This window comes from Trachemys scripta, chromosome 4 (assembly GCF_013100865.1).
Source record: "Trachemys scripta elegans isolate TJP31775 chromosome 4, CAS_Tse_1.0, whole genome shotgun sequence".
Lineage (NCBI taxonomy): Eukaryota > Metazoa > Chordata > Testudines > Emydidae > Trachemys > Trachemys scripta.
The window spans coordinates 85,366,794-85,379,357 of record NC_048301.1 but is presented as its reverse complement, the minus strand read 5'-3'; positions in this window follow the sequence as shown (position 1 = coordinate 85,379,357).

Here is a 12,564-nt window from a genome sequence, read left to right as displayed (position 1 = left end):
CAGAGCCCCCCAGCCCAGTAGCCAGGACCTGGGCAGTGTGAGTGCCACTGAAAATCAGCTTGCGTGCCATCTTCGGCATACGTGCCATAGGTTGCCTACCCCTGTATTATACAATGCCTTTATCTAATGCAGTACCTACAGTAAAGATTATATAGGAACTATCAGAACTGACTCTAAAAAAGATTTGTTTTGCAATCAAACAGAATGCATTCCACATGCTAATACATCCCACAGTTTCCCCACTAAAAATTAATTATTCTTTTTGATGTTATCCACATTGACTTTAGAGTGGTCCAGTGAATGGTCCAGTGAATGTGCATAAGTAGAACTGAATGGGTAGAGTAAAAAATTAACTTTGTGATTACTTCAAATGCAGTAAATATATGGATCATTAAAGGTTTCATGTAATTTACTGAAACATTAAAAATGGATTAGTGGAAGAATTTTTTAGCCAAAATGTAAAGAAATATTTCACCTCCTTTCCCTTTTTGTAGCAAAAGAGAGCTAATGAAGTCTGAGTTCATGAAGTCTTTCTTCTTTATCTGCTCTAGGCTTTGTTTGAGGTTGCTAGTATTATATTTTGACATTTCATTATGTATCCGATAGTAGTCTACGAGACATATAATAAATACATAGATAAAACTGTATGTGTATCTTATAAATACCTCCCAACTGCACCTAACTTTCAGAGTTACTGAGTTATAGATAAGCTTCTTGGCATTCCCCTCTTAAAACAATTTTACTAGACCACTTCATTCCAAACAGGCATCTCAATTTATTTAATTAGACATTTTATAACAGTCACAAATAATCTCAGACTTTTTCTTCCATGCACTCCCATCCTTCCATTCATATTTTCATAGCATTTGAGGCCAGAAGGGGCCATTAGGTCATCTAGTCTGACTTTCTGTATATCATAGGCCATTAAATTTCATGCAGTTACCCTTATATACTGAGCCCAATAATTTGGGTCAGACCAAAGTATTTCAGTCCTCAGGAGTCTAAACCATTGTGTGACACAGGCACAGGAGAGATCAAGGGGACACCAATGCTGAAGGTGCCCATAATGGCAGGGAACTGATTATGAGAGATATGCCCTAGCAAGCAATCCACATTTCATGCAAAGGAAGGTGAAACTCCACCAAGGTCCCTGACAATCTGACCTGAGAGAATATTTCTTCCCACCCCCACTTCTGATGACCAGTTAGACTTTGAGTATGTGACCAGCCAAGCATTGAGAAAGAGGATTTTCTGTACCACCTCAGAGCACTAACACACCATGTTCAATGTCCCTGTCTCCAAGTGTGGCCATCCCTGATGCTTCAGAAAAAGGCAAACCCTCCCATTCCCAGAAAACATCTAGTTAATTGTGCATCAGAGAAAAAAAATCCTTCCTAATCATTGCCCGTGAATAGTTGAAGCCCTGAAGCATAAGATTTATTACAGTCATTGTCTTAATGCAGAGCTGCAAGTATTATGTACATGTTGAGGGCAATGCAGGTAATCCTGTTCTCCCCATGGCCCATGAGAGAAGGGAATCATAGATTCACAGGTGCACAGACTCCCAGGCCAGGAAACTCCAAGGCCACAACCATCCAGCCTGACCTCTTGCACACACAAGCTGCAGAATTTCTCCCAGAAACTGTAGTTAAGCACATCTTTTAGAAGGATATTGACTTTCATCATAAACACTCCCAGCAATGGTGGGTCCACACCCTCCCCTGGTAAGCTGCTCCAAGATTTAGTCACCCTCACTGCTATGGCAGTTTATTTCAAGGTTGAATTTATCTAACTTCAACTTCCAGCCATTAGATCTTGTTATGCCTTTATAAGCAAAACCAAAAAGCTCCTCCCACTGTCAGACCACTATTTCTTTCAGGGAGAATCACTTCTCTGTCATTCCTACTAGCTCTGCTTGGTCTAGATCAGTGGTTCTCAACTAGGGATATGTGTACCCTTGGGGGTACTCAGTGGTTTTCCAGAGGGTACATCAACTCATCTAGATAGTTGCCTAGTTTTACAACAGGTTACATAAAAAACACTAGCAAAGCCAGTACAAACTAAAATTTCATACGACTTGTTTATACTGCTCCACATACTATACACTGAAATGTAAGTACAATATTTATATTCCAATTGATTTATTTTATAATTACATGGTAAAAATGAGAAAGTAAGCAATTTTTCTGTATTAGGCCTGGTCTACACTATGACTTTAATTCGGATTTAGCAGCGTTAAATCGAATTAACTCTGCACCCGTCCACACAACGAAGCCATTTATTTCGAAATAAAGGGCTCTTTAAATCGATTTCTCCACCCCGATGAGCAGAGTAGCGCCAAAATCAATATTGTCATTTCGAATTAGGGTTAGTGTGGCCGCAATTCGATGATATTGGCCTCCAGGAGCGGTCCCACAGTGCACCATTGTGACCACAAAGTTCCATGAAAGTGCCCTTATGCATGCGAAAGTTTCGCAGCCACTGGGAATCGTCCCACACCTGCAACACTCTGCGGTCCCACCAGTCTGTGCTTGTTTCCCAGGCCCAGAATCAGCATTACACGACTATAACCTGCTCCATTAACAGCATGATCTCAAAAGCACCAGGTCCCACGGTTTGATAGAATTCCATGTCCATATCCTCATCACTCTCGCTGCCGCGCTGCCGTAACCTACTCCTCACCACCTGGTTTTGCAGGTTCTGGTTCAGCATAAACTGCACGATAACGTGCGAGGTGTTTACAATGTTCATGACTGCTGTCTTGAGCTGAGCGGGCTCTATGCTTGCCATGGTATGGCGTCTGCACTATTCACCCAGGAAAAAGGCGTGAAATGGTTGTCTGCTGTTGCTTCCCTGGAGAGGGGGGAGGATATACCCAGAACCACCCACGACAATGTTTTTGGCCCCATCAGGCATTGGGATCTCAACCCAGAATTCCAATGCTAGCCCCGGTACATGGACGCACACCACCAAATTAATGTGCTTAGTGTGGCCGCATACATTCGACTTTATACAATCTGTTTCCAAAATTCAAATTATATAAATTCGGATTAATCCCGTAGTGTAGATGTACCCATAGTGTGCTGTGACACTTTTGTATTTTTATGTCTGATTTTGTAAGCAAATAGTTTTTAAGTGAGGTGAAACTTGGGGGTACGTAAGACAAATCAGACTCCTGAAAGGTACAGTAGTCTGAAAATGTTGAGAGCCACTGGTCTAGATCAGGAGTAGGCAACCTATGGCATGCTTGCCGAAGGCGGCATGCAAGCTGATTTTCAGTGGCACTCACACTGCCCGGGTCCTGGACACCGGTCCGGGGGGCTCTGCATTTTAATTTAATTTTAAATGAAGCTTCTTAAACATTTTAAAAACCTTTTTTACTTTACATACAACAATAGTTTAGTTATATATTATAGACTTATAGAAAGAGACCTTCTAAAAACATTAAAATGTATTACTGGCACACGAAACTTTAATTTAGAGTGAATAAATGAAGACTCAGCACACCACTTCTGAAAGGTTGTCGACTCCTGGTATAATAAGAAGCAAGATCATATTTCTCTTCCCCCACCCCCATCCTCAGACTCCATAACTGCCCAGTTCATTTCAGGATTCTGCTCAAAATTGCTTGCTTCTTATTGAAGTCCTTCAAAAATTTGATCTATATTGATTTCAATGGGAGTTAGGTGCCTAACCAGCTTAGATGCTTTGGAAATCCTGGTAGTTGCCTATCTGCATCTTTAGGTATCTAAATATCTTTGAAAATTGGCCCTAAGTGCTTAACGCTATGATTACACTAGACATCTTACAGTGGCACAGCAGCACCAATGCTCTCCTATAATCTTAATCAATTCAACCCCAAAGAGTGGTGGTAGCTATGTTGGCAGGAGAAGCTATCCTGCCTACATAGCATTGTTCACACCAGCACTTAGGTTGGTGTAACATGTCACTCGGGGGTGGCTTATTCACACCCCTGAGTGACATAAGTTATACCAACATAAGTGGTAGTGTAGACATAGCCTTAGTCATTTATGAAAATGGGACTTAGGCTCCTAAGTCATTGAGGTGCTTTTGAAAATTGAGTCCAGTCTCTTGTTATTCATGTCTCTCTCCCACCCATCAAACACTAGCCTTCTCTTTTGTGTCTCTGTATACTTTCTCTGCACTTCAGTTTTCTGGAACATCCTTCCTATATTTTCAGCCTCAGTGAATCCATCACTTCTCAAATCTGATCTGAAAAATCTATGCTCTTTCTTCTCTTGCTCAGACCTCTTCATTTTTCTCCCCTCTTCCCTTATTTAATCTCTACTGTGGGTCATATTGTTCTAATTAAAAATGGAGGTCATAGTATGGCTGAACTTCGGTCTTGTTTATACAGCATGGTAAAGTGCATAAGGGAGTGTGATTTATAGAGTGCTCTAACTGCCCTGCGTAGAGCTTGCTGGTGTGAACTAAAAGGTACCCGGTTCATGTCAGTTTAGTTCATGCCAGCAGGGTCAGTTAGAGCACAGCACATCAGCGCACTCTACAAATCATACCCTTCTAATGTGCTTTACTGCACCATGTAGACATTTATTTACAGCTTCCAGTGAAGGATGCCATACAAAATAAGCGCTCAAAACTAGAAATGCTACTGAGCATACTACTTAGACCAGGGGTGGGCAAACTTTTTGGTCCGAGGTCCACATCTGGGTATGGAAATTGTATGGCGGGCCATGAATGCTCACGAAATTGGGGGTTGGGGTGCAGGAGGGCTCTGGCTGGGGGTGCGGGCTCTGGGGTAGGGCTAGGGATGATGGGTTGGGGGTGCAGGAGGGTGCTCCAGGCTGGAACGGAGGGGTTCGGAGGGCAGGAGGAGGATCCGGGCTGGGGCAGGGGTTTGAGGCGTGGGAGGGAGTCAGGATGGCAGGCTCCGGGTGCCGCTTACCTCGAGCAGCTCCAAGAAACAGCGGCATGTCCCCCCTCCAGTTCCTACGTGGAGGCCCAGCCAGGAGGCTCTGCGCACTGCCCTGTCTGCAGGTGCCACCCCTGCAGCTCCCATTGGCTGCGGTTCCCGGCCAATGGGAGCTGCAGGGGCGGACTTAGGATGGGGGCAGTGTGCAGAGCCCTCTGGCTGCCCCTATGTGTAGGAGCTGGAGGGGAGATGTGCTGCTGCTTCCAGGAGCCGTGTGGAGTGGAGCAAGACCCCAACCCCACTCCCCAGCTGGAGCGCCAGGGCGGGGCAAGCCCCAGACCCCACTTCCCGGCAGGAGCTCAAGGGCCGGATTAAAACATCTGGAGGGCTGGATGTGGCCCCCGGGCCGTAGTTTGCCCACTTCTGACTTAGACTGTACGCTCATTGCAACAGGGGGCTGTCTTTTATTTTAAGTTTATATGCTGCCTGACACAACTGGGCCCTGATTGGGGCCTCATGGGACTAGCACAATACAAATAATTATTAATAATTAATTAACATAGTGTTCAATTCAGGGGGACACCTCTTCATGTAGTAAGCACAATGGACCTGATTCAGTAAAGCATATAAGTATGTGCCCAATTTTAAGAACGTGTAGTTCCCCTGACGGGCCTATTCATGTGCTTAAAGTTGCCTAAGTACTTTGCTCGCTCGTGGTGAGTTGAGGAAGGCAATTAAACTGCATGTTACTACCTACAATTCACTGACTCAAAATATTTTCTTTAAAAAGATAGTTTCCTTAAGCCTTTAATTTACTCACAGTTTCAAATACAGGGGACATGTTTTATGTACACAGGGGACACAATTATAATGCTAAGATTCAACAAGAGCAAGGGATGGCAAGAATACTGGTGGTTACAACTAGGTTGCTGGTCTTCTAATTATCTGCTGTCTCCTCCCTGCTCCACCCAACATGTGCTACAAGTTGTTCTGAATTATATCCACATGTTATTATATAGTTCTAAACTCTGTATCTGGAATTCCAAGAATAAACCTTTGTAATTGAACTTGTTTATGGTTTATTGAGGTATGGAGCCAGATCGTATAAATTACACAGTGACCCATGCTGGAGGCAGAGAGCTGTACCATCCAAAAGGAGCTCCCAGAGCACCAGAAAGTGTGCATGCTGTACTATCCCTTAAAATGACATTCCCTGCTCATCTCTCCATAGCCAGGCAGTTCCACAGACCAGTATGTGGGGAGGATTGAGCATTCTCCAGCCCCTCAGTAGGCATGATTCACTCCACCAATTATTATGAAGAAATCCCTGCACTCCCCAGTCTCTTAAAAGAGGCTGTAGCCCTTAATTCTTTGAAATTGGTGGGATTTAATTGAAACATTTTTAGCTGATATATTTGCTTTATGTAAGTATTTATGTTTTAAAATGGAAATAAGTAGAAAATCTCAGGGTATATTATGTATAATGACCACTAGTATCACATATCATCAGGGACTGAACCTGGGACCTTCGCTATCACAGAATAGGCTGTGAATAGAATTACTCCTTTATGTAAGCTAAAGGAGTAATTCTGTTAAGTGTTAGAACTTCTAGATTCTTATTCTCTGTGGGGAAAATTTTAAAAAGTGCCTAAGTTCTTATTTAAGTGGTTAGAGATGCAGATAGATGCTAGGGGGATTTTCAAAGCATAGCGTTAGGATCTAAGCTGCTTAGGTGCTATTGAAAAGTTATACGGGGCAACCATCACCAACACTTTCTCCCTCTTGGATTTTTGCAAGAAAGGGCTTAGCTGCCTAACTCCAAGAAAGAGTGGGTGGCTGAGAATCCTGAGCAAAGGGATGTGCTTCCCTCCAGGCCTAGCATTAGGCACCTAAGGCCTCACCCTTCTCCTTGGCCTTTCCTATTGGCTAGCTTGGGCAGCCCCCTGCTCAGCGTGCTGGCTTTTCTGGATTCAATTCCTATACTAGGCAATTCCCATGCCTTGTATAGGAGATTGTGTTGTCTAACTCAAGATCTCATGCATTCTGTACTTCTCAAGTACCATGTGCAATCAGGATCCCAGGTATTGTGTGCACTCAGAATCTTAGATAACATTGTATTGTTTAAGCAACATAGCTTTGACAGAGAATTAATCATTCTACCAGTTTCATTCCTCCAAGGGGCCTGGAAACAATGTTTTCCCTAATCATACCTTCTCAATCAACTTCAGAGTGACTGAATTTTCAAAGCAGGCACTGTGTGCAAATCAGAGTTGCAAAGCTCCATCTGTACATACTTTAGAAAATGTAATCACAAGAGAATTGAAATAGAACTAACAGCAACAGGAGAGTACCTGATTTCCCTTTTAGTCTCATCTCCTGCTTGCTAGTTTTCCCCTTGTAATGTTTAACTGCTCCCCAGATAGCTAAACCATCCATAGTCCTGTTGCTCTGAGGCTCTACTGCTCATAAACTGCACTCCTAAAACTAATATTGTTTCCTACTCCAACATCATGAATGTGCTCCCACCACAAAAAAATTAAAAATCCCCACGTTTTACCCAATTTGAGATCCTAATGAGCCTGTTGGTTCTTTTGGATATATACAGTACCTGGAGAGACACCTAAACACTAATTCTGACTGGGATTATATGGTAACATATGTGTTGATGGGATATATTTGTGTATAATATGCTACATTTCTGAAGAAAGCTGCTTACATTTAGATACCACAGTATATAGTCCTTCTGTAAGCTAAAGGAAATAGTAATAATGACAGTGCACGTTGAAGATTTCCTGTTTAAAGAGATGTTAGATGTAAATAGCTCTTAAAGGAAATAACTCCCGGTAGTTATAGGCACATAAGTATCACCTGTATTTTTTTCAAAGTCAGTGCTTTTCAGTTGATCACTTATTAGCAGTTTGTGATCTTGGCTCTGGGTTGAAAAACAAATTGTGCAAAAAGAAAAAAAAATGATTTTTGTAAAGTAACTGATGGTTTTTTAGTTTATGGGTCAAATTCTTCTCTGCCTAAATTATTCCGGATTTACACCGTAACCAGTCTAAGTGAAAGCAGAATCCCAGATTGCACTGTCCCACCGGGGAAGAAAATTACATGACGCTGACTTTGTAGATCTTGTTTTGAATTATATCTTTGTGAGGGATTGGCCCCAATAAAAAAAACAGGGGGTTCATACCGCAATTTCATGATTCTCCTGAAACCCACACACATCATGGGAGATCTACCAGAGACCAAGGGAATCTACACACATACCTTGTGCTTCTGGATCAAAGCCCCTGTTGTGCTCTCTGATATTGTAAAGGAGTGTGTAAGACTGTCCTCGGTGTGCAGCTGCCCCCAGAACTTCTTGAAAAGGGGAAGCTCCACAGAAACAAAAGAAACCCTAAGGCACACCAGGTAATTCACTTTCCTATAGATTTCCCATGGAGTGGAAGGTGGGTGGGTTCCATCTCCTCCACGCTGGTAGGGAAAGGTTCCTTTATGGGGAAAAATCTGGATTTAATTTCTTTTATATTCATCATTTATTGCCAACCTATGGGGCCTGATTCTGTTCTCACACCACTTTCACACTGATGTAATTCCATTAACATCAGGTGAACTATTCTTAATTAACACCAGTTCAAGCATGATCAGAATCAGGTTCTGGAGGGTTATTTAGATGGCTGTATTCATACGACACTAGAAATCTGCCTGGGCTCCCATTGAAGCTAATAGCAAAACAACAATTGATTTCACTGGGTGCAAAATAAGGCCCTAGCCAGTCACCGAATTCTGTCTACAAAGCTCTGATGAGCAAAGCCTATTTAACCACATAAAGTTCAGAGGCTGCACCTTTTTACTGAACTCGTCTTTTTACTGAACTCACTTTTCATCCTCTAGTGAAAAGGCTAATCTGTCTCTGTTTGGTCTCATATTGGATAGTTCTGTTTTTTCAGTATTTAGCGCCCTCTGGCGGGAAGAAAATATACTTTCCTGTTGAGGCTGGATCTGTTGACCCGTGTGTCTTGTTTTATGTGAGTTTATTTATACTTATGTCTGTTAATTTACATAGGGCAATAGATGGATAAACTGTGCACATATAGATAGGAAGAACACAGAGCTAGTTAAATATTGGTTCTGGATATGAATATATCTGGCTACCAACTAAAGTAATGTATTCGTTTCATAAACAGAGGATTATGAACAGAGTGAACAGGCTTCTGTGTATAAAAGCCAGAGTATTAAAATGAAGTGAAGAGCTTAGTGGCTCAGCCAGAAAACAATAACCTTCTCAATATATGTACTGATCAGATTAGACCTTCAAACACACTTGTACTCCAGTAGGACTCCACAGATTCCATGGATCCATTTACAGGATTGGTGCATAAGCTCATATACAAGACACCTCCCAATGCATAATCACAAACCTATTATCACAATTTTTAAGCTACACAATCTCGTTAGGTATTTTATTGCATTTGGACAAAATGAAGTATACACTGTATCACTCACTTCCTATTTATTTAATATAAGTTGGTAACATTGCACATCCAACTAAACAAAGATATTGTTGCCCCTTCTGACACCTGTGTCCCATACTGATACCAATGTCACCCTTCTGCCAAGATGTAGCAGATATGCAGAGACCTGCAGGTCTGTTTCCTAGAGGAGGAGAAATCAGGTTAGGGGAGTCTGGGTATATTCTAAGTGTGACTTGTGTAACCCTTTTGCCAGGTGGAGTCAGCAATAACAAGGACCGGGTTCAGAATCTAAGGATTCCTCTGAATACAAAACAGAACCAGCTCGAGCCTCCACCCATTAATCTGGGAAAATTTAACACCACCCCTGGGCACCTCTCAGAGACAATACTTCCCCTCTCACAAGCCCTGTTTCTGTGTATAACAAAAGAGAACTTTTAATATAAGGGAAAGGGAACCAAGCATTTGTTTGGGAAAACACCACAATCACATTCAAACGCATGCAACGATAGGCAAAAACTCGACCCAACAGTGCATTGGGCAGTGTCCTTTGCCTCCGTTTCCCACCTTGCAGTGGGAAAGTCTGACAAATGTGTCTTTTTAACAAATCCCTCCACTGCACCCCATTCACAGCTGGCTGTCCTTGGTAAGCGAAGAAATGTGTTCTCAGGGGTTCATCTCCCACTCCAGAAAAGGCGGGGGAGGGGGAAGAGGGCGTCAATCAATGTCTCCGTGGCCACTGTGTGCCTCTGCAACTGGGTGTTTGCTACCACCGCCACCACTGCTTTTCTCTGCTGCTGCTGGTTGTGTGATGCCGCTTCTTTTCTCTGCTGCTGCTGGTTGCATGCTGCCGCTGATGGACACTCACTGCCATTTCTGCGATGCCATGTTCTGAACTTCCATTGCTAAGTGATTTCAGCTTTTAATGATTTTACCAGGTAACCTCACTTCCAGTACAGCCTCTGCATTGTCTTTCCTTTCACCACTGTCCTGATGCCAGGTCTAAGGCAGAGCCCCTAGACCTGCTTATCAGTGATTCAGCTCTGGTCCTTGCTGAACAGAAACAAAGATTCTCAATTGAATCTAATTAGCTCTGTCTTTAAACACTGGAGAGGGGAAGGGCAAATGGTGGCTAGGACTCTTTGGCTAAGTATAACAATATTTCATGACCCCTGCACTCAAGTACCCAACACCAGACAAAAGTGATCATTGTGGCAAAGCCATTTCATCATGTTGTGTAGCTAGACAGAGTAGGCAAGTCTATGCAAACAGGATCTGTTCCTGAAGTCTTTCCCCCAGCTCCTCACTAGGTGTCAGGGGAGAGCTCATTCAGACCCTGCTTACATTTGTTTTATTTACAACAGCCTCAGAACAAAGGTAGTCAAAAAGCAAGTCCTTCTTTCAGGAACCTCAGCCCAACACCAATGACAGTTTCCAGAAAGCAACTGTGCTGCAAGAATTGACTCCAACCAGAGGCCAAAGCAGAGAGCAAACTCTCCAGTTGTTTTCACACAGCTCATTCTCCAAGGACCATTGCCTCTACACAGAAACTTGCATAGTGAAACTAACACACGATATGGTCCCTAGACTGAACCTTTGCTCACATGCTAAGAAAATGAATATGGAAGACTGTGTAACATTACAACCTGCTTTGTATTATAGACCCAACGTTTGCTTGAGTCCACTAAGCTGTAACAAAACTCCCAAGTTCTAATACTAACAACAACAACAATAATATCAATTGGTTGTCTAATCCTTTGCGCACTACTGCGCTGTTTATAAGATTCCTCATGAGGGGGAAGTAGTAGCCATAATAATTATTTTACACTGGATAAACTTCATACCTTCAGTAGGATTGGAGTCTGATTTTAAGCAGTTGTGAACATCCAAAGCTTCCATTGACTTAAATCTCTAAAAATCAGGACCTTGATGTGTATTAATTATGGACTTAATTTTGCAAACCCTTATGCATGTGAGTCTTTCCTCCTGACTGCAGGATCAAGGCCTACAACTGGATGTCTTTCTATAAAGTTTTCCACCAGTCATATGTTTTTCTATCTGTGGTAGGTTTCTTTTCAGCTTTCAAGTGTTACTATATGTGTATTTAAAAAAAAATCAGTGAAATATTAGTATCTCTAGAAAATGGTCACAATTCTAATGAAATGAGATCTAGGTAAATATCACAAATAAACATTTAATACAGACATTGTTATCAAACAATAAAAGTATGGAAGATTTGCATGAAATAATAATAGCAAGGACTAGACTGTAAGAATGAAATCTTCTCACAATAAGGGTAACATAGCTGGCTTACTCAGGAGCAGACCAGGGACTGAATTATTACTCAGAAACTCACAATTTGGTCCCTTTGTTCCTTGAGGGAAATAATTTGTGCCAGACCGATTACTGCCACAGTTTACTTCCCTCTCAGCTCCTGCATAGTTGGTACTTTGGGGATGGACCCAAATGTCCTCTTATCCCTGCCCCTGCCCACCCAGTCCTTGCCCACCTGCACAGGATGGAGAATAGCAGCTTGGCAGAGGCTTGCTTATTATAGAAGCTTCTATTACTTTTTGAAACTTAAGACTGGAACTCATTTGTGTGTATACACGTTTACATGCTTTAGCCTTGTAAATAGCTCTCATTTCATATTTTCCCAGTTAATACATCTTTAGATAGTTTATTGTAGGATTGGCTACAATCTCACTTTGGTGTGAAATCTAAGGTGCAACTGACCTGGGCCAGTGATTGATCCTTTGTGACTGGGAATAACCTGAATATTGCTATGATCTTTGGGGTAAGGTAGGATTACCATATCTCATAAATAAAAAAAGAGGACCCTCCACGGGCCCTGGCCCCGCCCATTTCCCCACCCCTAGCCCTGCCCTAACTCCGCCCCCTCCTCCCTTCCACTCCCAGCCAGGGGTAAAGGGCTGCCCCAGTGCTACCGGCTTCAGGGTTTGCCGGGCAGCCCCCAGACCCTGCGCCCCCAGCCGGCGCTTCCCCAGCGCAGCTGGAGCCCAGGAGGGGAAGCGCCCAGCCGGGGGCACAGGGTCTGGAGGCTGCCCAGCAAACCGTGAAGCCAGTAGCGCTCGGGCTTTGGGCAGCCCCTATGCCTCCGGACCCTGCGCCCCCAGCCGGGCACTTCCCCTCCGGGCTCCGGCGGCGCAGGGTCCAGAGGCACGGGGGCTGCCC